Source organism: Sceloporus occidentalis, unplaced genomic scaffold, assembly GCF_023333645.1.
Source record: "Sceloporus occidentalis isolate IW3139 unplaced genomic scaffold, rSceOcc1.0.p SCAF_2, whole genome shotgun sequence".
NCBI lineage: Eukaryota > Metazoa > Chordata > Lepidosauria > Squamata > Phrynosomatidae > Sceloporus > Sceloporus occidentalis.
Window position 1 is genome coordinate 80,251,937 of NW_028316982.1, and position 21,335 is coordinate 80,273,271.

At 38.7% G+C, this 21,335-nt stretch overlaps 1 protein-coding gene across 2 annotated transcripts in view; it reads right to left on the bottom strand.

Annotated features, from left to right (window-relative positions):
• Positions 1 to 17,984, bottom strand: part of FAM53B (family with sequence similarity 53 member B) — a 160,919-nt gene extending 142,935 nt beyond the window's left edge. The window contains exons 1-2 of one of the 2 annotated variants that reach the window (XM_089510108.1): positions 17,443 to 17,984; positions 7,477 to 7,565 (exon numbers count right to left, since the gene is read on the bottom strand). The gene's annotated coding sequence lies outside the window, so the exon portion shown is untranslated. Of the gene's footprint in view, positions 1 to 7,396; positions 7,566 to 17,442 lie in introns of those variants that run through there. The other variant, XM_089510109.1, reaches the window with a different exon arrangement.
• Between the last annotated feature and the right edge of the window lie 3,351 nt (positions 17,985 to 21,335).

Consider the following 21,335-nt stretch of genomic DNA (forward strand, 5'->3'; position numbering starts at 1 on the left):
AAAATGGGGAAATCACCAAACAGAAATTCAAACAAATAGCTAGCATGTGTAGCAGTTAAGTCAGAAAAGCTAAAGAGCAGAATGAACTCAGGCTTGCTAGAGAGGTTAAGAACAACAAAAAGGGCTTTTTTGGATATGTCCGCAGCAAAAGGAAGAAAGAAACAGTAGGGCCACTGCATGGAGAAGACCGCAAAATGCTAACAGAGGACAGAGAAAAGGCAAAATTACTCAACACCTTTGCTTCAGTCTTCTCAGAAAAGGAAAAGGGTGCTCAAACTGAGGAAAATGGAGCAGAGGACAGAATAGGGGAATTTCAGCACAGAATAAGTAAGGAGATAGTACAGGAATACATGTTGATCTAAATGAATATAAGTCTCCAGGACCAGACGAACTACATCCAATAATATTAAAAGAACTGGCTAATATAATATCGGAGCCATTGGCAATAATTTTAGAACTGGAAAACAGGAGAAATCCCAGCAGACTGGAGGACAGCAAACGTTGTCCCCTTCTTCAAAAGGGGGAAAAAAGAGGATCCCAACAATTATCGTCTAGTTAGTCTGACATCTATACCAGGAAAGATTCCAGAACAGATCATTAAACAGAGAGTCTGTGAACATCTAGAAAGCAATGTCATAATCACAAAAAGTCAACACGGGTTTCAGAGAAAGAAGTCATGCCAGACAAACCTAATCTCTTTTTTTGATAAAATTACCAGCTTGGTAGATGAAGGGAATGTTGTGGATATAGTATATCTAGATTTCAGTAAGGCCTTTTACAGGGTTCCCCATGACATTCTTGCAAACAAGCTTGTAAAATGTGGGCTAGACAAAGTAACTGTTACATGGATTTGTAATTGGTTGACTGGCTGAAGCCAAAGAGTGCTCAACAACGGCTCCTTTTCATCTTGGAGAGAAGTGACCAGTGGGGTCCCACAGGGCTCTGTCCTGGGCCCAGTGCTATTCAACATCTTTATCAATGACTTGGAGGACAAAATTGGGGGCATACTTATCAAATTTGCAGATGACACCAAACTACGGGGAGCAGCTAATACCCCAGAGGACAGGATCAAGATTCAAAATGACCTGAATAGACTAGAAAGCTGGGCCAAAGCTAACAAAATGAAATTCAACACAGAGGAATGTAAGGTACTGCACTTAGGGCGGAAAAATGAAATGAACAGATATAGGATGGGGGACACCTGGCTGAACAAGACTACATGTGAAAGGGATAGACCACAAATTGAACATGAGTCAACAGTACGATGCGGCAGCTAACAAGGCCAATGTGATTTTAGGCTACATCAATAGAAGTATAGGGAAGTAATAGTGCCACTATATTCTGCTCTGGTCACACCCCACCTGGAATATTGTGTCCAGTTCTGGGCACCACAATTCAAAAAGGATATTGAGAAACTGGAGCATGTCCAAAGGAGGGCGACTAAAATGTTGAAAGGTCTGGAAACCATGCCCTATGAGGAACGACTTACGGAGCTGGGGATGTTTAGCCTGGAGAAGAGAAGGTTAAGAGGTGATATGTTAGCCCTGTTTAAATATTTGAAGGGATGTCACACTGAGGAGGGAGCTAGCTTGTTTTCTGCAGCTCCAGAGACTAGGACCTGGAGCAATGGATGCAAGCTCCAGGAAAAGAGATTCCACCTCAACATTAGGAGGAACTTCCTGACAGTAAGGGCTGTTCGATTGTGGAACACACTCCCTCGGAGTATAGTAGAACCTCCCTCCTTGGAGGTCTTTAAAGAGAGGCTGGATGGCCATCTGTCAGGGATGCTTTGACTGAGATTTCCTGTATGGCAGGGGGTTGGACTGGATGGCCTTTGCGGTCTCTTCCAACTCTATGATTCTATGATTAGAGCCCAATGCTATGCATGTACATTTCACACAACAGTGTTTTGTGGGGGTTGAGTGTTACAGGATTGTAGCCTCATTAGACATTAGTGGAAATTACTCTCCGAAATACAGTGGATCCTTAGTATCTGCAGAGGTTTGTTTCCACCCCCCTCCCCCCATGAATACTAAAATCTATGGATGTTCAAGTCCCATTAAATACAATGAATAGTAAAATGGTGCCCCTTTTTGAATATTTGCATGCCATGTATGTTTGAATCTGTGGATAAAGAATCCATGGGTACGGAGGGCTGACTGTATATCAGTGTAAGAGAACAATTTCTTTCTCTCGTTTTAATGTTGCAATGTTGATGAATTCATATATCTGCACAACATAGATGAGGAGAGGTTTTTCTAACAAAAAATAAATTCATTACAAGTTTATAGGTAATGCCTGCTAAAGCTAAACATGTTTCATTCATAACTGCTTGGTTTCATAGGCAGCAAATTGATTGACACAATGATATTATCCTTTTAGATGAGAGTTCTATTCTAGGAAGTCAATAATTCCCAAAGCATTCTGAAAAATATCTATTTAATGCTAGGCAATGAGAAAAGCCATGAATTAGCAGATCTCTCTCAGACTTCACAAGTTCACACTACACAATATAACTAAGATTCGTGGATCATTCTGGGCCTAATCCAATTCTAACACTACACTGATCTTTATTCAAATTGAAAGTTAATATTTTAAAAGTTGGTACAAAATATGTGGACTGAATTCCAAAAGAGAAGAGAATTCCAAAAGAGAAGAGAGAGCATCCAGAAGAATCTTCATTGTGTTTTCCCCCTTTTGGTCTGTTAGCTTAGAAAAATTATTGAGCTTCTGTCAGAAGCCACAGTTTTGGTTCTGCCATGCTGATGTTCTATTGGGAAGGATGTTTGTATTGATCCTATGTTGCATAAATACTGGAAATTGGGAATGGTATGATGGAACTGGAAGTATGTTGTGATGGGGGGCTAGGCAGAGGTATGTATTGTGTAGGACGTATGGGGCTGGAAATGGTGCCTATTCTTCTATGAAAGGCTAAGAATGCAGAAGAAGGTTTTTGCTGAAGTAGAAGGCAAGAGCTAAGGAACGCTATGCAGGAGGCCAGATGGGTGATAAGGGAACCATTAGTGCTTTGCTTTGGGAATAAAGTTTGTGCGCCAAATAACAGGGGGGTAGAGGTGGGTAGTTTGAGGTTTAATATTATGCTGGGGTGGTGATACTCTTTAGTTCTAACCTAAACACTTTCCTGGCAACTTCTGTTCAACGTCCGCAATAAAAGTATTTTGTTTGTTCATTATACCAAGACTCTTTGTCTGAACACTGAGATCAGAGTTTGCTGGTTCTGACAGCTTCTATCTGGCAATTTGCTTTGTTGTTGTTAGCTGCCACCAAATCAACTTCAACTTATGGTGACCCTATAAATTACAGACCTCCAGGTCACCCTGTCATCAACAACCCTCCTCAGAGGTCTTGCAGATTTAGGACGGTAGCTTCCTTGACTGAATCTATCCATCTGTAATAGGTCTTCCTGTTTTCCTACTGCCTTGTAATTTTAACCTTGCTGTGATCCCGCTTCGATCCATTGGGAGAGGCGGGAAGATAGAAATAAAAATTATTATTGTTGTTGTTGTTGTTGTATATTACCAAGCATTATTGTCTTTTCTAGTGAGTCATGTCTTCTCATGACTATAGCCAAAGTGTAACAGTCTCAAGCTAGTCATTTTGGCTTCTAGGGAGGGTTCTAGGGAGGGTTCTGTAGTTGATTAGTCAGTCTTTAGTTGATTAGTTGGGCTTTCCTTACCCCTTAAGTTATATAATTTTTTAAATTGAATTTTGTCACAGAATTTATGGTTGGAAAATTTTATTAGGATAATGTATTATTTTTAAGTGATGAAAAAGACCTCTACTTGGAGCTTGGCCTGTGTAATTTTTAACTCAATCATAGGTTTATAAAATATAACATTAATGAAAAATAAACTATCAATTTCATAAGCCATACTGGAGCTAAATGTTTTCTGACATAGCAAGGATATGCAGAAGGCTTGCATACCAAAACACAAACTTTTTGGCTGTGTAAAGAAACAAGTTAAGGAGCCATGTTTACAAGCTTCTTGTTACACTTGAATATTGAAATTACAGTTGGCCCTCCACATCCATGGATAAAAAATCCATGGCTTGAAAATATTTTAAAAATACATAAATTCCAAAAGGCAAACCTTGATTTTGCCATTTTATATAAGGGACATCATATTTCATACTATCTCATTGTATTTAATGGGATGTGAGTATCCACAGATTTTGACATCCACAGAGAGTCCTAGAATCAAACACCAGCAGATCAAGGGCCCACTACATGTTTAAGTAGTTTAACTACAGTTAAATGTTCTCATAAGAGCTGTCCTGAGTTCCTATAAGGAAGGGTGGGCTACAAATAAAGTTCAAAAGAAGCCAGTGGGCTCCAAAAGCTAGTATAACAAATTTTGCATCTTCTGGCTAGCCTAATAAAGGTATCACCATAATGTATCCTTGGGCTTTTGTCTTTTGTTTTATAATCGACATGGCTATTCCTGATACTTTTTTAAATTTGTAGATACTGATGTATCTACAAATCCCATTCTGGAGAGAGTGGATTGTCATTTTGCATTGGGACTACATTTTGAAGCATAAGGCAAAATGATCTAATTTGGCATGCCACTATGCTTTGTCTGCTGAAACACCAATATTTATCTTCAGACCTGATAGCACAGGGCTTCACTGCACTCTGCCAATATAGAGGCCTTTGGCCCCAAACAGAACCAGATCTTGGAGAGAGGCACTATGTGCCTACAAACAGAAGTACTGCCTTCTTTTATTGGTTTTGTTCCCAGTTACTTCACAGTCAGGGTGGGGTGGGGTGGGGTGTGGAGCTTATGCTTTCTGTCTGCTTTCTCTACAACATCTCAAGTAAGCAAACTGCAACATTAGTTTTCTTCTCCTGTATGATTTTTTTACATCATTGTTGCTTGATTAATGAGCCACTGTACATCAAAAGCTAGCATAATTAATTTTGTGCTTTTTCATTAGCCTACGAAAGATATCTCCAAAATCCAATGTACATCAGATTTCATATTCTGGTGAACATAACTAACACTGCATGAAAAAAAACAGTTTCCAAAAAAAGCTAGGCTTCAGAAGCCAACCATAAACTATGCCTTATCGCGTGTCTTACATGGAAACCAGTGACCATAGTTTCCCAGTTTGGATGCAATAATAAGTTATGAGTAACTGCACCTTCATGGCTTTCCTGCTTATATGCCCAAAAGAATGAATAAAGTGGGAACAAACGAGACTGTTCTGTGAGTTCACAACACAGATTGTCCTTAAAAGGGTGGCGATCTGCACCCAGTCAAAGTCCAGCCCCATTATCAAGACAGTTTACATCAATGTTAATAAAGTCACCAATAGTCCTGTACTAAATAAAATGCCAGAAAATGTCTTGCACCCACATGAAGAATGTTTTTACAATATTACCCACAGAATAGTAATCTAAATACACACAGATTCAGTGATGGTTTCCTGGACATCTGTACATTTGATGGATTACGTGAAAACAACATCAGTACATTATGGCTTAGATCCAGAGTTGTATGAGTGGAACTCAACTGGCACAATAGTCCCTTTCCACTTCATTTTCCCAACTGCAAACTCTTTAGAGTGGTTTGGGAGGCTGCAATATGGAAGAGTAAAGAGCAGCTGTGGACCCAAATCTGTCTTTCTAAAACAGACAGTTTTATGGACCGTTCCAACAACCTATTCCAAGAATTTCCACTGTAGAACCTACTCCATTAACAGGAAGTATGTTGTTGTTGTTGTTGTTTAAACAATTATTTCATTTAGGAGTGGCTAATTCCTAAAATGAATATGTAGGCAGCTCCCCCAGCAGGAGCTGTCAATGGACTCAACCCATAATAGCTCTGTCTGCTTGCTTCATACATGCCCAACTCTGGAATTAATTTTAAAAATCATCTGGCCATTAATGATTGACAAGTATTCTGTTGATATCTAGCTTTAGCTACATGTATCTAACATTCCCAACCAGATATTGGCAAACGTTTCCAGAGCCCTACCAATACAATTATAGGAAGAGATATGTTTATACGAACTCATCTCTCAAATCTAACATTTGTGAGTCAAATTCAACTCTCCTAACTTCCAGTGAAACCATGGGTGAGAATCATGTGGCCCTCCAGATGCTGTTTGATTGCAAATCCCAGCATGTCTACCCAGCACAGACAGTGACCAAGACACTAGGAGCTGTTGTCCAAAAGTTTCTAGAGGATTACATGATGCCCTCCCTGATTTGAACCAGGTGAACAAACTGGGATTCAGTCCTAGGGCCTGAGATTCCTCATCCCAGCATAGCAAACTCTAGTTTGCAACCATGCCCCAGAATAACGCTATTTCACAAGTTATCTGGGAAATTAAAAGTCTAGTTATTTTTAACTGCCTAGAATGCCTGGCCGAAAACCAAAATGGGGGTATCAGGTGAAACCTCAAAAGTGAGTCTTGCCAATATGCTGAGAACATGGCATCTGTTAACAGATTCCACATATTGATCCTAGATTTGATCTCTCTAAAGGTATATAAACACAAATCTTCCTTCCATGTGAAAGCTTTTTGAACAAAGTTTGCAGATACTGTGTTGTGTATGCAATTAGTTATTTTATAGTTCATGTTATACCTTTACAAACCACACATTAATGTCCAAGCAAAATTTCCAAACACTAGTGAAAGACAAGCTCTGATCTTTTGTATTCCATATCTAGGTATGTGGGGATGATTGGTGTTAACTTTCTATTTTACTTCCTATGGTAATTATCTTACACATTACTGTTTGATTGTTGTAACATTTTTACTCTTACCTGTTTATTTGTATATTGTCCAGTACATATTGTATATTTTATTTAGATTTTTATAGTCTGTTTATAAGCTGTGCATTTTTAGGTTATTCATACGTATCTATATGGTACTGCGGTATATTGTACTTAGTGCACTATATATGTGTATGTATGTCATTGCTTGTGTCACTATGTTTTGAGGTATTTTGATACAGCCCCCGGGCTATTCAATAAACATATTGATTGGTATTTCATATGCATTTCAAACAAGCTTGTACAGAAATAGAGCACGTTTGCTGATTGAAACATATTATACTCTCACAATTCATCCTGTGAGTTATGCCTTTGCTAGCTTTCACAGAAAAGATAAGAAAATTAAATAGGAGAAGAGTTTCACAGAGGCCACCCAGCAAGTCAATAGCTAAACTCTAATTTAAAGTCACTTCTCAAGGCCAAACTGAACATACTTTACCCAAAAGACCATGCTAGATTAATAAAACATGGCTTCAATGACTAATCCTAATCACTATGTTATAAACATTAACTTATGAAATACACATGTATTAAAAGCAATATTGGAATTTCTATTACAGCTCACTGAGATTTTCAAGGAGAGAACTAACCTCAAGCATTTTCAAAGTGAAATCCAATCACAGAGTGTATATAAGATATTTCCTCTAGCCTTCTGTAAAAACTCTAGTACCTTTGAAATGCACAGATCTTCAAGATTCTTCAGTGGGCTCTTCACTTCCTTAGACAGAAGAGATGGCTTCTGCCATAGCCATCTTCTACCTGGTGAGGAAAGTGAAATTAAAATTTAGCAAAACTATGTCACAGTAGCAAAGATGCTCATTAAAATGAGTAAATGTTATATTGCTTTATTAATTTTAGTCAGCTTGACAGAAACAAGAAGATTTTTAAAAATACCTATTTCATAAATAAAATTTAACATCTATTGCATATGTACATTTTAACATATGGGTTGGCTTTTTTGAGTTACAGTGATGTGTACTCATCATACAAAACTGGCTGAGAAAATGCAATTGTGGGTGCAGTGGCCAGCAAGGCTCCACTTGACCACCCCATAAAACACATATGTTGGCAAGAAATGATCAATACTTTATTAGTTACAGTCGAAGAAGCCTGTCTCAAGCATGGGTCTATATCTGTTATCAGCAAGTACCAACCAATGTTGACTACTCAGCCCAACCTGACTGCTGGGCTACCCTAGAATGATAGTTATGAGAATCCACATCAATGAAAGCCTCTTTATGGCTCCTGTTCTACCTGGAAATGCCCTGGAGTCAATTGCCCCTGAGCAGGGCATGATCCAGTTTCCTATTCCCTTAAACCGTCTCTTAAAGGGACTTCCCAACCATATCTGACAGGTGTTCAGACCCCACATCCACCAAACAAGTCCTACATGCTACTGCCCAAAGTTGTGATGCAAGGTATATCTGATAAGCTTAATTTTACACATCTATGGAGATGAAGTGCCTGAGCAAACTGAAGAGAAGAGCCAGGAAGTGTGGCTAAAAGCAACCAGTGTGCAGAGATCAGAGTATGGTGAAACCTATGCTTGGCATACCTAAGATCTGCTGACCAGCCAACATGGAGCCACCAGCTTCGTCAGTTTCTTGCATTTCCCCAGACCAAAGCCTGCAAAACCATGGACTTGTGCGGAAAGGAAGTATCAACAGTGGGTGCCCAACATGTTCCCTCTTGTCATCACAAGTTGCAAACACTTCTCCTGATTAAGTCAGGAACACTATTCCTGCCTCTATGCTTTGAAACACTAGGCCAAATTCATATGTAACATGTAGGCAAGAAAAGGCCTTCATGGGCCTATCTGAATATGTTTACTTACCCATGTGGTATTAGAGCCATGGCTCCAAAATGTTGGCCAAGAATGCATAGCCTCAAGCTGTATTTTTGTAAAAGCAGCTCTAGAAACAAAATATTTACTCTCTCCCAAGAATTAGCCTAAAACGTTGGCATTATCTGTGGAGAAAAATGATGCCCCAATAGCAGTAAAGAACAAATAATAATTAAGTTATCTATTTTTTTTCCCTTACTCTTTGGTAGTATGCCAAAATCTATGCTTAAGGTGACCTGAATCACCCTGCTACATAGGCTGCATTCACACTACAGAAATAATCCAGTTTGACACCCCCCTAATTGCCATGGCTCAATGCTATGGAGTGCTGGGATCTGTAGATTTGTGAGACTTTTACCCTTCTATGTCAGAAAGCCACGACAAACTACAGTTTCCAGAATTCCACATCATGGAGCCACAGCAGTTAATGTGGTGTCAAATTGGATTATTTCTACAGTGCGGATGCAGCCATAGTAAGATAAGCCCTGGTTTCTCAGCCCCTTACAAGGTAAATCCCAGGGCTAACACCAAGAGACTTTGACAGCAAACAGGTGGCTTGTTTTTTAAAAAAAAAAAAAAATCCCAGCTACAATTCAGAAGGTTTGCTGAGCATGGATAGTTATTTTTTGCCACAGCAGCAAAAGACAGCAACACAGCAGATAATAAAACAAGCCAAGAAATCACATTTTTTTTTAAAAAAAGGCTTCTCTAACAAAAGCAAACACCCTAAGTTTACACATAGGCCTTGTAACAACTCAGTTTACACCCACTTCTTTGACAAAATACCACCAAACATCCAGAAAAAAGGGGCAAATTAAATGATCCTGCAGAGGTGAACCATGAGTGCCCAAAGTGATCAATTTTGAGGGGTCTCTAAATGCATTTGCTCCTTGATAAAAACAGGTGTACCCACCTGATTTACCTTGGGCAGTTTTTATAAACCAGATGTTGCAGGACTGCAACTCCCATCATACTTCACCGCTAGATAGGGCTGCAGTTCACAACATCTAGAGAGCATGATTTCTACCATTTCTATAACAAAAAGATTACCAGAGATATAGGTGGGTTACAGACCGCCATTTAGTACGTAATGAATATGTACTAGGGTTAGGAAGGGGCGGTGCTTCCGCACCCCCCTAACCCTAGTACGTATTCTGTACGTACAATATGTCGGCGGCTGTTCCACACGGCCGCCGCCATATTTACGTATCGGACGCTGTGCGTCCACACGTGTCGCGGCATCTATGACGTTGCGAGTCCGCCCCTGGCGCCTCGCGACGTCATAGAGGCGCCGCTTAAAGAAGCTCCATTTTGGAGCTTCTTTTTTCCTCCGTAACGGAGCCACGCGGTTTGGCTGCAGCGGCTCCCTTACAGAGCAAACAGTGGTGGCAGCAGATCGCCGCAAAGCGGCGGTTTATAACCCGCCATAGTCTGTTGCAGCAAACATAACCAAAAATCTTGTGGCACCTTCAAGGCTACTATAGAAACAGACGGTAGCACCTTACAGCCTAATTTAAAGGCTAATTTATTGTAGCACTGGTCCACAAAAAAATTCTGCCATAACAGTTTTGCACATCGTTTAAGAATCCTTTCTTTTATCACTTTTATTACTCTGTAAGACATATGTTCCTGGTGGCTCAACAAATAGCAAGATGAAAGAGAGGCAAAAGGATATATAGCAATCTTAAAACAATACTAAAAGACAGAATACAACACCTAGCTTCAGCACCATTCACATATTTATCTGTTAAGTCCTGCCTCATTCCAAAGTAACTTTTAATGAGCCTTAGCAATTTTCTGAAGAAACAGCATAATCTTCTACAGTACATTTTAAGAAACAAAAATATAAATATGAAATTAATTCCATTTACATTTTACTGATCAATAGTCTGACTTTAATGCTAACCCATTTTTATATTATTACTCACACAACACAGCAAGTCACTGAAGGGCTTGTATTTGTTGAAAACAGTATAGAAGCTTTTTTATTTTCACACATAACAAGTAACCAAAAAATGTGATGCTAAAAGCATCTGGGAGAATCAAGAAGTCAGGCCACACTGACACCATGTACATCATTACTGTAAAGCAAATAATTATTTTTAAGGCAGAGACAGGAAAAGAAGGGCAGGAGGGGTATCTAAAGCTGCAACAGGAATTGAGCAGTCTTCATATCTGAATTATTGCAAGCCAATCACATTTTGCAGCTTGAAAGTCACTTTTAACCTAGTGAGATATACTCTGTTTTGTTTAAGCATTTAGAAAAAAAACATTGACATCTGGGTTGAATCTAAAGCTGGAACTCCTTTTATCAACACATTACACAATAAATTGTGGTATATTTTTAAAATAACATGTCTGGAGAGATATCTGCAAGGATAGGCCCACTTCCAAACTAAAATGGCCAAAGACTTCTAGGGATGCACAAGGGGGAAAACTGCTATCAGAACCATAAACCTTAATTATTTCATGTTGTGTTGACCAGGGAGAAATAATGATGCCAGTGGTGTACTTCTGTTGGTTTCCACTTCCATCGGGAGAATTTGGACCCACCTTGCACTCCTCTGTTGCACTGGAAGCCTGCTAAATGAATTTCCCAGTCCTCCACTAAGCTCAAGGAAACCCTTGGATCCTGGTCTATAGAGATACATACACTTGGCACTTTATATCCACTGGGGTTTGGTTCCATGAACCCTTTAGATACCAAATTCCATGGATGCTCAAGTCCCGTTATATACAATAGCATAGTAAAATGGAGTCTCTCATATAAAATGGCAAAATCAAGATTTGCTTTTTGGAATGATATATTTTTAAAATATCTTCAAGCCATGAATGCTTGAATCCATGGATAAAAATTCATGGATACAGGACTGACTGCATATTCTGAGCTCTCCAACCAAAATCTGGCCTAAGATAAAGTATACCACAGAACAAGACTGATAATTTTGTAGTTTTCTAAATCAAATGCTGTAAAATATCTAGCTGCTTCTGGAAATGGGATTCTGCCTGCTCCCTTTCGTTTTAATCCAATTCTCCAGACACCTTTCACCCCCCAAAATTAGCCTCAGTCAGCATCCCTTTACTCTTATATGCTGCTGCTGCTGCGCTGTTATCTTTCTCTAAGGTGGGACTATCAAGAGTAGTGAGAGCTTTCACTGAGTATTGTGGAAATAACCAGTTATATATACAGTCGGCCCTCGCCTTACGCGGGGGATCCGTTCCGGACCCCCCACGTAAGACGAATTCCGCCTATGCTCAAGCCCCACTGGAAACAATGGGGCTCGTGCACGGCTGCGCGGCGGGGTGCCACGGGCGCGCACACCCATTCAATTGAATGGGACGCGCCACCCCGTCCGCTCCCCGCGGCTTGATCACATACGCTCAAGACCGCGTAAAGCGCGCCCGCGTATTATTACAATAAATCTAAAATAATGTTTTTTTCTAAGAATCGCTCCATATTCAGCTGGAAGATCGCTGGCCATGAAATAGAGCAAGTTAGACAATTTAGGTACTTAGGAATTACAATCAATGCATCAGGTACCTGGGCAGCACACTGGGCAATTTCCATTCAGAATGCTACTCAGCAACTGCCGCATGCTCTACCTGCTCTCCAATTGGTCTGGGATTGTGCTTCAAACCAAAGGGGGCTCAATATTTGGAAAATTTAACAATCTCCAAATATCGGTTGGCATTCAGCAAAGGTCGGTTCAATGTAATTCCTTCAGCTATGCTAGGGGGATGTTTCCACTGAACTGAATACAAGGATAGAATTTGTCCATGTGGAGAGTTCCAACCAGAATCCATATCTCACATTCTTCTTTATTGTATATTTTACAAGGATGATAGACTACAATTAATTACCCCTTTATTAAATAGACATCCAAGCAAAACTTCTGAATGGTACCTGAAGTTTTTATTGGCAAATGAGGGCAAAAGGATCACAGAGGAAGTCACAAAGTTTATTTTCTCTGCTATAAAAGTTCGTAAAGTCATGTGCTATAAAGGCGAGTAGTGATGTCCTCTCCCGGCTCAAACACTTATGGAAAATTGGGGTGGGTTGGACTATGAAGTGGTGAATCTGTTAACAAAACCCCCGTTATAATGTATTTTATATGTTAGTTTATATGCTGTGTATATACTACTCTTGCTGTTATTTAATTTGTTGCTGTTGTTGTTCTTTTGCTTTTATACTGCCTATGGTTTGTTAACTGAAATAAAGCCATTCATTCATACATTCATTCATTCATCTATTTCTGTAATATTCTAATACATAAATTTAAAATTCCTTAAAATATAGCATCAGCATGAAAACACAATATGCCAGCTGGACTAAGATCAACTGCTAGTCCCAATCTGGGGGATAGGACCACTAAATTATAAATCAACAATTGTGTAAATCCCAGTGATATAATGGGTCTACTCTAGCTAGGACTAGCAATTGGATTTGGACCTTTTTTTATTACATTATTGTATTTTTACTTTCATGGGGAGAGGATCTTAATCAATTTTCTGGCAATATAATTTTTGATCTGTTATACACCTTGACCACTTCTGGAGTTCTTTTGCTTTCCATCTACAGCAGCAAATATTTGTGGCTGCACCAACTGATAATAGATTTGCATAATTTCAAGATACGTTGAGCACTTTCCTCCTTAGGAAAAGTGCATGGCAACCAGGCAGTCAGAAACTTGCATTGAACCTTGAATGCAGTATATGCCAGACAAGAATGAGGCTTCCACAAGATTCAGCATATCAGGAGGATCTGTAACTAATGTGTATTCACTGCTTTAACTTTATGCCTCCAACTTCATTTACATCGTCAGGTAGTTGACTCCACCCAGACATGCAGGCTTTTTATGTGATCTTTTTTACATATACTTTCCATTCTAGAACAAGCTTAACAATCACTTTGTAAAGTAGGTTCAGTGGTGACAGAGCTTAGAATGGCCAAGCTGGCTAGATCACCCCATGTCATCAGTCACAATTTTCTGCTGTGGGTAATTCAGTTCCTCTTCAAAGTCACATCTGACAATGTAAGAATACCTGGCCAGAGTCCTCAGGTATTCGTAGCTCGCCTTGGTGCAGAGAGCCCCAGTGCAGAGAGTAAGTCGGTAACTACTTGAAGGCACACAACAACAACAACATTTTGAGAATATCAGTTGTTCTGAATTAAAGGTATTATTTTATTGTGCCACAATATAATATTTATTCATAAGGCAGTCCCACTGAATTCAAGGGGGCTTATCTCACTTAAATTCGGTTTTTCTTAGAAAGAGAAGAAAGTTATCTCTAGATGGAGAATATCTACTCCTCTATTCTCCTAAGTCAAATACAAGAAAGGACCTGTATACAGTCCAATCATAACTAAAAGTCTTAAGGTGCATCTACACTGTAAAATTAATGTAGTCTGATAGTATTTGAAGTGCTATAGATCCATTCTATGGAATCCTAGGATTTGTAGTTTTACAAGGTCTTTAGTCTTCTCTGCAAAGAGTGCTGGTGCCTCATAAAACTAAAAATCCTGGGATTGTGAAGGATGGAATCAAGGCAGATAAAATGGTGTCAAACTGCTTTACTGTATTTCTACAGTGTAGATGCAGCCTTGGTCTATTTCAGTGATGTGTAAATTGTGGCTATGTGCAGCTAGCTCTAAAGCGCTTTTTTTGTAGTCTTCCAGTGCCCTCCCTAAGAATTTTCATTGTTAAAAATAAATATTGTGGTTTCCTTTTAAAATTCAGCAGCAAGCTACTAAATGCACTTTAGATAGAGAATGGAACCAAATGCACTAGAGTCAATGGGACAATCAGTAGCATAATAAATTGATTTCCTTTTAGTTCAATACCAATAGTCAATATTATATTAGGGTCAATTTAACTACACTGAAGATTCCTCTCTATATAAATATAATCATAACAGATCGAGCATAAGTGGAGGGATTTTGTTTGTTAATAATGAATGGGTAGGGTTTTAATGAATTTAATAATATTTAATGAAGCATTAATGTTTATTTAACAGCAGGTATTCTTTAATCTATTTTAGATTAACATAGCTAATTTTAGTTATTTTAACTTTAAAAAACTTTAAAACAAAAGCAGTTGTCCACCTTGAGACTATTTGACAGTAAGCATATTCAACTCCATCAGAAATGTGAGTTAGTGGTATTCAATGCAGTCCAATACAAAATTACCTTCATTTTGAGAAAGAGGGGGGCTATGGCCTAACCTTGCAAAAAGTATGTCACCAAACAAATCATCCATATCATTCTCCAACTGTGTGTCACTTCTCCCACTGTATTTTTGCTTAGTTGGCTTTGTATTCTTCCCTGTAGTCAAACTATGTACTACTGTGGTCTCCGGGTCATGGGACAGAGTTGGTAGTTGAGCAGTTTATATTCCCAAGAATACAGATGAGAGCATATCTCCTACGCAAAATACTTCTATTGATCCAAAGAGGAGGCTGTGAAACAGATAAAAGAATCAGCTCCAGATTTTACAGCTTCCTCACCTTTATTTCACAGAGCTGAGTCTGCAAACTGTTAACCCAAATAATATCAAATATCCTGCCTATGCTGCAGTGCTCCAGACCTTATGCCCAAATGACAGCTTAACCACAGCCACAGAGAAGCAAAATCAAAAACAAGTATAGTCTTAGAAGATGAGCTGTTACTTTCAGAATGATTAAAAACATGACTTTACTTATGCACTACATTCCATTAACTCACACTACTACACATACCTAGTTAATCTAACTAGAAGTGGCTTCCTAAAAACCCGTATCTGTGAACCCACACTATCTTGAGTGTTTTAACATGTTTAACCTAGGCTTAGCTGACACTGACGAATGTCTCTGCTCGTCTATCTATAAATATCGGTCATACTACACCCTTCCACAAAAAAATGAATTAGGTCCTAGTTCAGAGTGAGCTGGTTTCTTATGGGAGTACAGTAGAAACGCTTTGAATACATGCAAATGTGTCACTCCCATTTGGTAGAGCTATCGAGGGAAACAATGGCCTGGATCCAAATGTAGCCCTGCTTAGACTACTAGATACACTGAAATTATGACTAATTTGAGGGTGGTTATTTCAATTGGTCTACTGCTAGAATGAGAATCCGTAGTGGTTTGAGTGTTGGATTATGACTCTGGAGTCCAGGGTTCGATTCCTGGCTCAGCCATGAAACCAACTGGGTTACCTTGGGCATGTCACACTCTCTCAGCCTCAGGGGAAGGCAATGGCAAACCTCCTCTGAGCAAATCTTGCCAAGAAAACTCCATGATAGGATTGCCTTAGGGTCACTGTAAGTCGGAAACAACTTGAAGGCACACGAAAGAACAACAACAACAACTCCCACTACCCCTAACTAACATGGAGAAAGCTGGTATACACCTTGTAACATGTACTTCTATGCAAATAATTTATTTGTTAATGGATTTATTTATCTGCAAAGTGTATGTCCCGTCTTTCTGAGTCAAAATGGCAATAGTAAGTCTAAGTGGTTTCACTTCTGGTAAGAACTGAAGATCAGATAAAAAGATATATCAAGAGGCACTGCAAAGAAATGTAGTGCCTTGCATTCAACAACTGCTAGTACAACTAAATCCAGTTCCAACCTATTAAGAGGTGTGTATAAGTGCTGTATAACATACTTCCATTGATCATCCCTGAAATACACCATGCGCAATGCCACCGGCTGAGACATTCCCAAAATATTATCCCAGAGAAAAAAGGCAAGAAAACTAGTTAAATCAAGATGTAGGTAATGCAGGCTGCAAAAACAAATGGGGCAGACAGACATAATAAACAACATACCAAGCTCTAGGGCTGCTATGAAGAGACCTCTGAAATACTCATAAACCACAGTAAGGCTGTTTTTAAGTTCAAGCCTGGCTTCAGTATTTTCATGGAGTGCATTTTTAAATTTTTTAAATACATTTTAATAAACAATTTAAAATTTAGAATAATACACTCGTCCATTCCAACACATAACAAATGAGTTTTGTACATCAAATCATAACATCACAATATCACAATAATAAAACAATTCAAAAATGAAGAAGAGTATCTTATATTATATTTTCAACTGCAATTAACATTATTAAAAATTATTATCGCTCTTTCTTTCCAGCCCTGTTTCCATTCCATTCTTATCCTCTTTCTTTCTTATTTCTTTCCTATCTACAATCTTTCCTACAATTTCTCCATCTTCTCTTCTCTGAATCCATCTTTCATGGGAGTGAAAATTTCAGAAGTGAAATCTCAAACAGGAGTTGATGACAAAAATCTATGAACATTCAAAGGGAGCAGGGGAAAAAGTGATTTTACAAGAGCTTTTCCAAGGGGCAGAATGGGAAGCAACATGCAATAATGCACCAGGGTTAATAATATAACTGGAAAAGGGTTTTAAAATGAAAAAGTAAGAGAGGTTATTAAGGAGAGGGATCCACAGAATGCATGGGTTCATTTGCATTCAATGCAACCAAGAGGCACAAAGTTGGAAGAAACAAAAGGGAATGCTTTCCCAAACTTTTGCAAAAACTGCACCCCTTTCAGTGCATGCCACCAAAGGAATGATGAATTTGCATCCACACTAAACCGGTATCAAACTGGAATAATTCCACAGTGTGGATGCAACCTCAGTTTAAAAGACCAACCATACCAACAAATGTCCCTTTTTCAGAAAGGAAAAATGAAACATCACCCCCCAAGAAGGATAAACAACAACAATAATAGTAAATAATAATGATAATAACAATAACAATATAGGGATTTGAGAGATAAGACCCATCCTCCACCTCAAGCCATGCAGCAAGGCTCCACTCTGCTCTGTGTCCCAAGGAGACTGAGAGCCTCTGCTCCTCCAGGCAGCTACACATTGGGGCTGGACGAGACCATTGGCCCCGGAGGGGGAGCAAGGACAAAAAGAACTCCCAGGGAGGGAAAGCCACGCAAGCAGCAGCCTCAAGAAAAGCTCTGCCCCCCTCTGACGGTGACAATAAGCCCCCTTCCAGCCCTCGGTCGGTCCCCGGTTGGAGTGAATGTGGACCCTTTGTGAGGGATTGTACAGAGACACCCCCCCTGAGGGAGATGGAGTGGTCCGGCCCGCCTCCCTGGGAAAGGAAATGCAGTGGACTCTCCTTCCTGGTTTCTTTCTGCAGCAAGGCTCTGGGCAGCAGGGCAGGGACTCAGGCTGCATGAGTGGACATGCCTTTGTGGGCGCCTGAGATGCCTGTGTCTGCACAGGGACGTGGATGTGGGTGCATGGATAGAGGATATGTGGAGCCACCTTGCAGCTGCTAGCCCTCTCTCACAGGGGCTCTCTCTATATATGTATGTACACACGCTCATGTACATGCATACTGACATTGCCAGTTCACACACACACACACACACATATATATACATTACATTGCCATATATACATACACAAATATATATATATACGCATACCCAGATGTGTGTGTATATATTCCTATACAGACACACATTGCTATATATATATATACACACACGTGCATATACACATTGCCATATATATATATATATACACACACACACACACATTTACATTGCCATATATATATATAAACATACATATACATACATCACCATATATATATTCCCAGACACACATTGCTACATACACACATATACATATATATATTGCCATATATATATATATATGCGCACACACATTGCCACACACATATATATATATGCACACACAGACATATAAAGGCACACATTGCTACACACACATATACATATATTGCCATATATATATTTACACACATACAGCCATACATACAGCAACACATTGCTATAAACACACACATATATTTCCATATATATATATATATATATATATGCATGCACACACACAGGCATATATACACACACGCAGTGCTATACACACACACACACATATATATATATCAATGTTTATATGTATGTCATATATATATGACATTATAAATGTGTGTATACTATATATATATATATATATATATGGTAATGTGTGTATATATGACAATGTGTGTGTAGCAATCCGTGTCTTTATATATGGTTCTATATATGTATGTGTGTGTATACACACACACACACACACACACTTGCATCACCACATAAAAACACATACATAGCATACACACACACACACACCCATAGACATTAATATATATATATATATATATATATATATATCGCACAATTGCCATAAAGTTTTTCACATGACGTCACAGTCAAAAGTGATTAAAGCACCATTAACCTGGGAATAACCAGGCAATAAAATCGCATGTTGCAGTTTATTGCTTGGTTATTGCCTGTTTATTCCCGGGATAATGACCGCTGTGTGAAAATCTTAATTGCGATTGAATAGGACAGTGGATCCTTTATACGCTGGGGTTTGCTTCCAAGATCCCCCGTGGATAACAAAATCCGTGCATGCTCAAGTCCCATTAAATATAATGACATAGCAAAATGGTGTCCCTTATAAAAAATAGAAAATCAAGGTTTGAAATTTGAAATTTATACTTTTTTTGAACATTTTCAAACCATGGATGCTTGAATCCTTGTATAAAAAATCTGTATATAAGAAGGGCCGACTGTAACTGTGCAATTTTCACGGGATAAACCTAGTTTAAACTTCCAATTTTCCTCTGTATGATAAACTCCAAAGCTTTCTTTGTCAGAGGGCTCTGGTGCCACAACAAACTACAAATCCCATGGCAGTTAAAGCAGTATCAAACTGCATTATTTTTGCAGTGCAGACTTACCCCTTGATGCAGAAGGCCAATTGCCTTTCCAAATCCCTCCCTCATGTTCACAGTGTCTCAGATAAATAGGCATCAAGCTCTGGAATCCATTACAATGACCCTGAGGCTGGTGGAGAGAATTCTCAAGGTCCATTTTGGTCTATTTCTGTCCTATTTATATGCATGTAAACTGTCCCATATATGTGCATGTGACTGTTGTTTATGTAATCAAGCAGATCTTTGTACTTTTAAAATGAGGAATCATTCTTTTTTTATTTTTCTATTTTATTCCCAGTAGAATGCATATCTCAAATCATATTGCTGGGTTTAGTTTGACAGCACGGGGTGGCTTTAAATGGAAAAGGAAAATTGAGTCCCTTGGCTCGGTGGTAAACATAAATGCACACATATACATATAGTAATGCCTCCAAAGTCACCCAATGTAGTTTACAACATAACCATAAAATAATCAAACAAAATGAAAATAAAAAAGAGACATACTGACAAAGGCATGGGTCCTCCAAAGTTCTCTGAAGACAAGAAGTTACTATCAAAGAGAGACCAACCAAATCTCTCTTGGGACAGCTAACTAACCAAATGGCTTGGCTTTGGGTTGGAAGCAGACATTTTTCAACTTGTATTGGAGGACACATGAACCACCTTATTGCATGGCTGTGTAGGGTTGTTTTTCTCACCTAAAACACTCTGTCAAACACAATGCCCTGGTATCTACTGTTCTGTGTATGACAGATAACTGCCTGGCTGAACTATATGACAATTTGCTAGTATTAGTTTGCACGTAACAGCTTACTCGGAGTACCTGCAAGTTGTTTAATTGTGGCTTTAATTGTTCAAGCATAAGACATTGCTTAAAGAATATAGTTTTCTACCTTGTAGATCTGCATGTGTTGTGCAATTAAAACTAGAACTGGCACAAATTTTACATTTTGCAAAATTCTGATTAAGTCCCAAAGGACAATAATTAAGACATCCTCTATGGTGATATTTATTTTTGCTCATGAAGCTTACGTGAGCTGGTGTTCTTCACTGTCTCTTCATGTGATCTTCCTCACAGGCTTCTTGTAACAGTGACAGCCTCTTTCTACACACATTTAATCAGCAATAAATCCCACCAGAGAGGATAGTATTAGCACTTAAACACTACCCTGAGCACTTTAGAGGAGGACTGAAATATAAGTAATAAATAAATAAAAGGAGTGAAAAGATGCATGAATAAAATACTGAAGATGGGCACTTAAAACCTGCATTGAAATCTTTCATCAGCTGTGCATTCTAGATAAACAGACTTTTCCCCAACTTTAAATTGTTAATAATAACTTGGCCCAAGGTTATTTTGAGGACAAGTAAGATAAATAATTCTGCTAAATTAAAATGTGAAGTAACTGATATATGCAACAAGAATAATTTATATTCGCCCCAAATTACAATCCTCAAATTAGTGACTATGAACTTTTAAAATGTCTATGGAGCATAAACATGAAACTCAAGAAAAAGGGATGGCAATTAAGCACGAAATGCTACATACAGTATATACACACACAAAACACAATTAATTCTCAGATCCCTAACGCAAAACCATAATAAGATTTTCAAGAGTATGCTGAAAGACAGTAGTTACATTAAGAGTGAACAATTAGATAATTAGCATACCAGTATGATTAGTGTCATCCACTTCTTATAAGACCTGGTATTAGCTATGTATGCGACAATTATATTCAAATTATGTCAGTCGCATATCTGTACAATATAATTTAACTGTAGTTTCCTGGCTTACACTATAATACCAGTTTTGCCTAACAAATTTATTTTATAATCTATAGCTAACAGCTTCAGATAGCTGTCCTTTCAAAATTGAGACTCATCACATTTGAATTATCCTTTAAAACCAGGAAGAATAGATTAACAGAAATCAA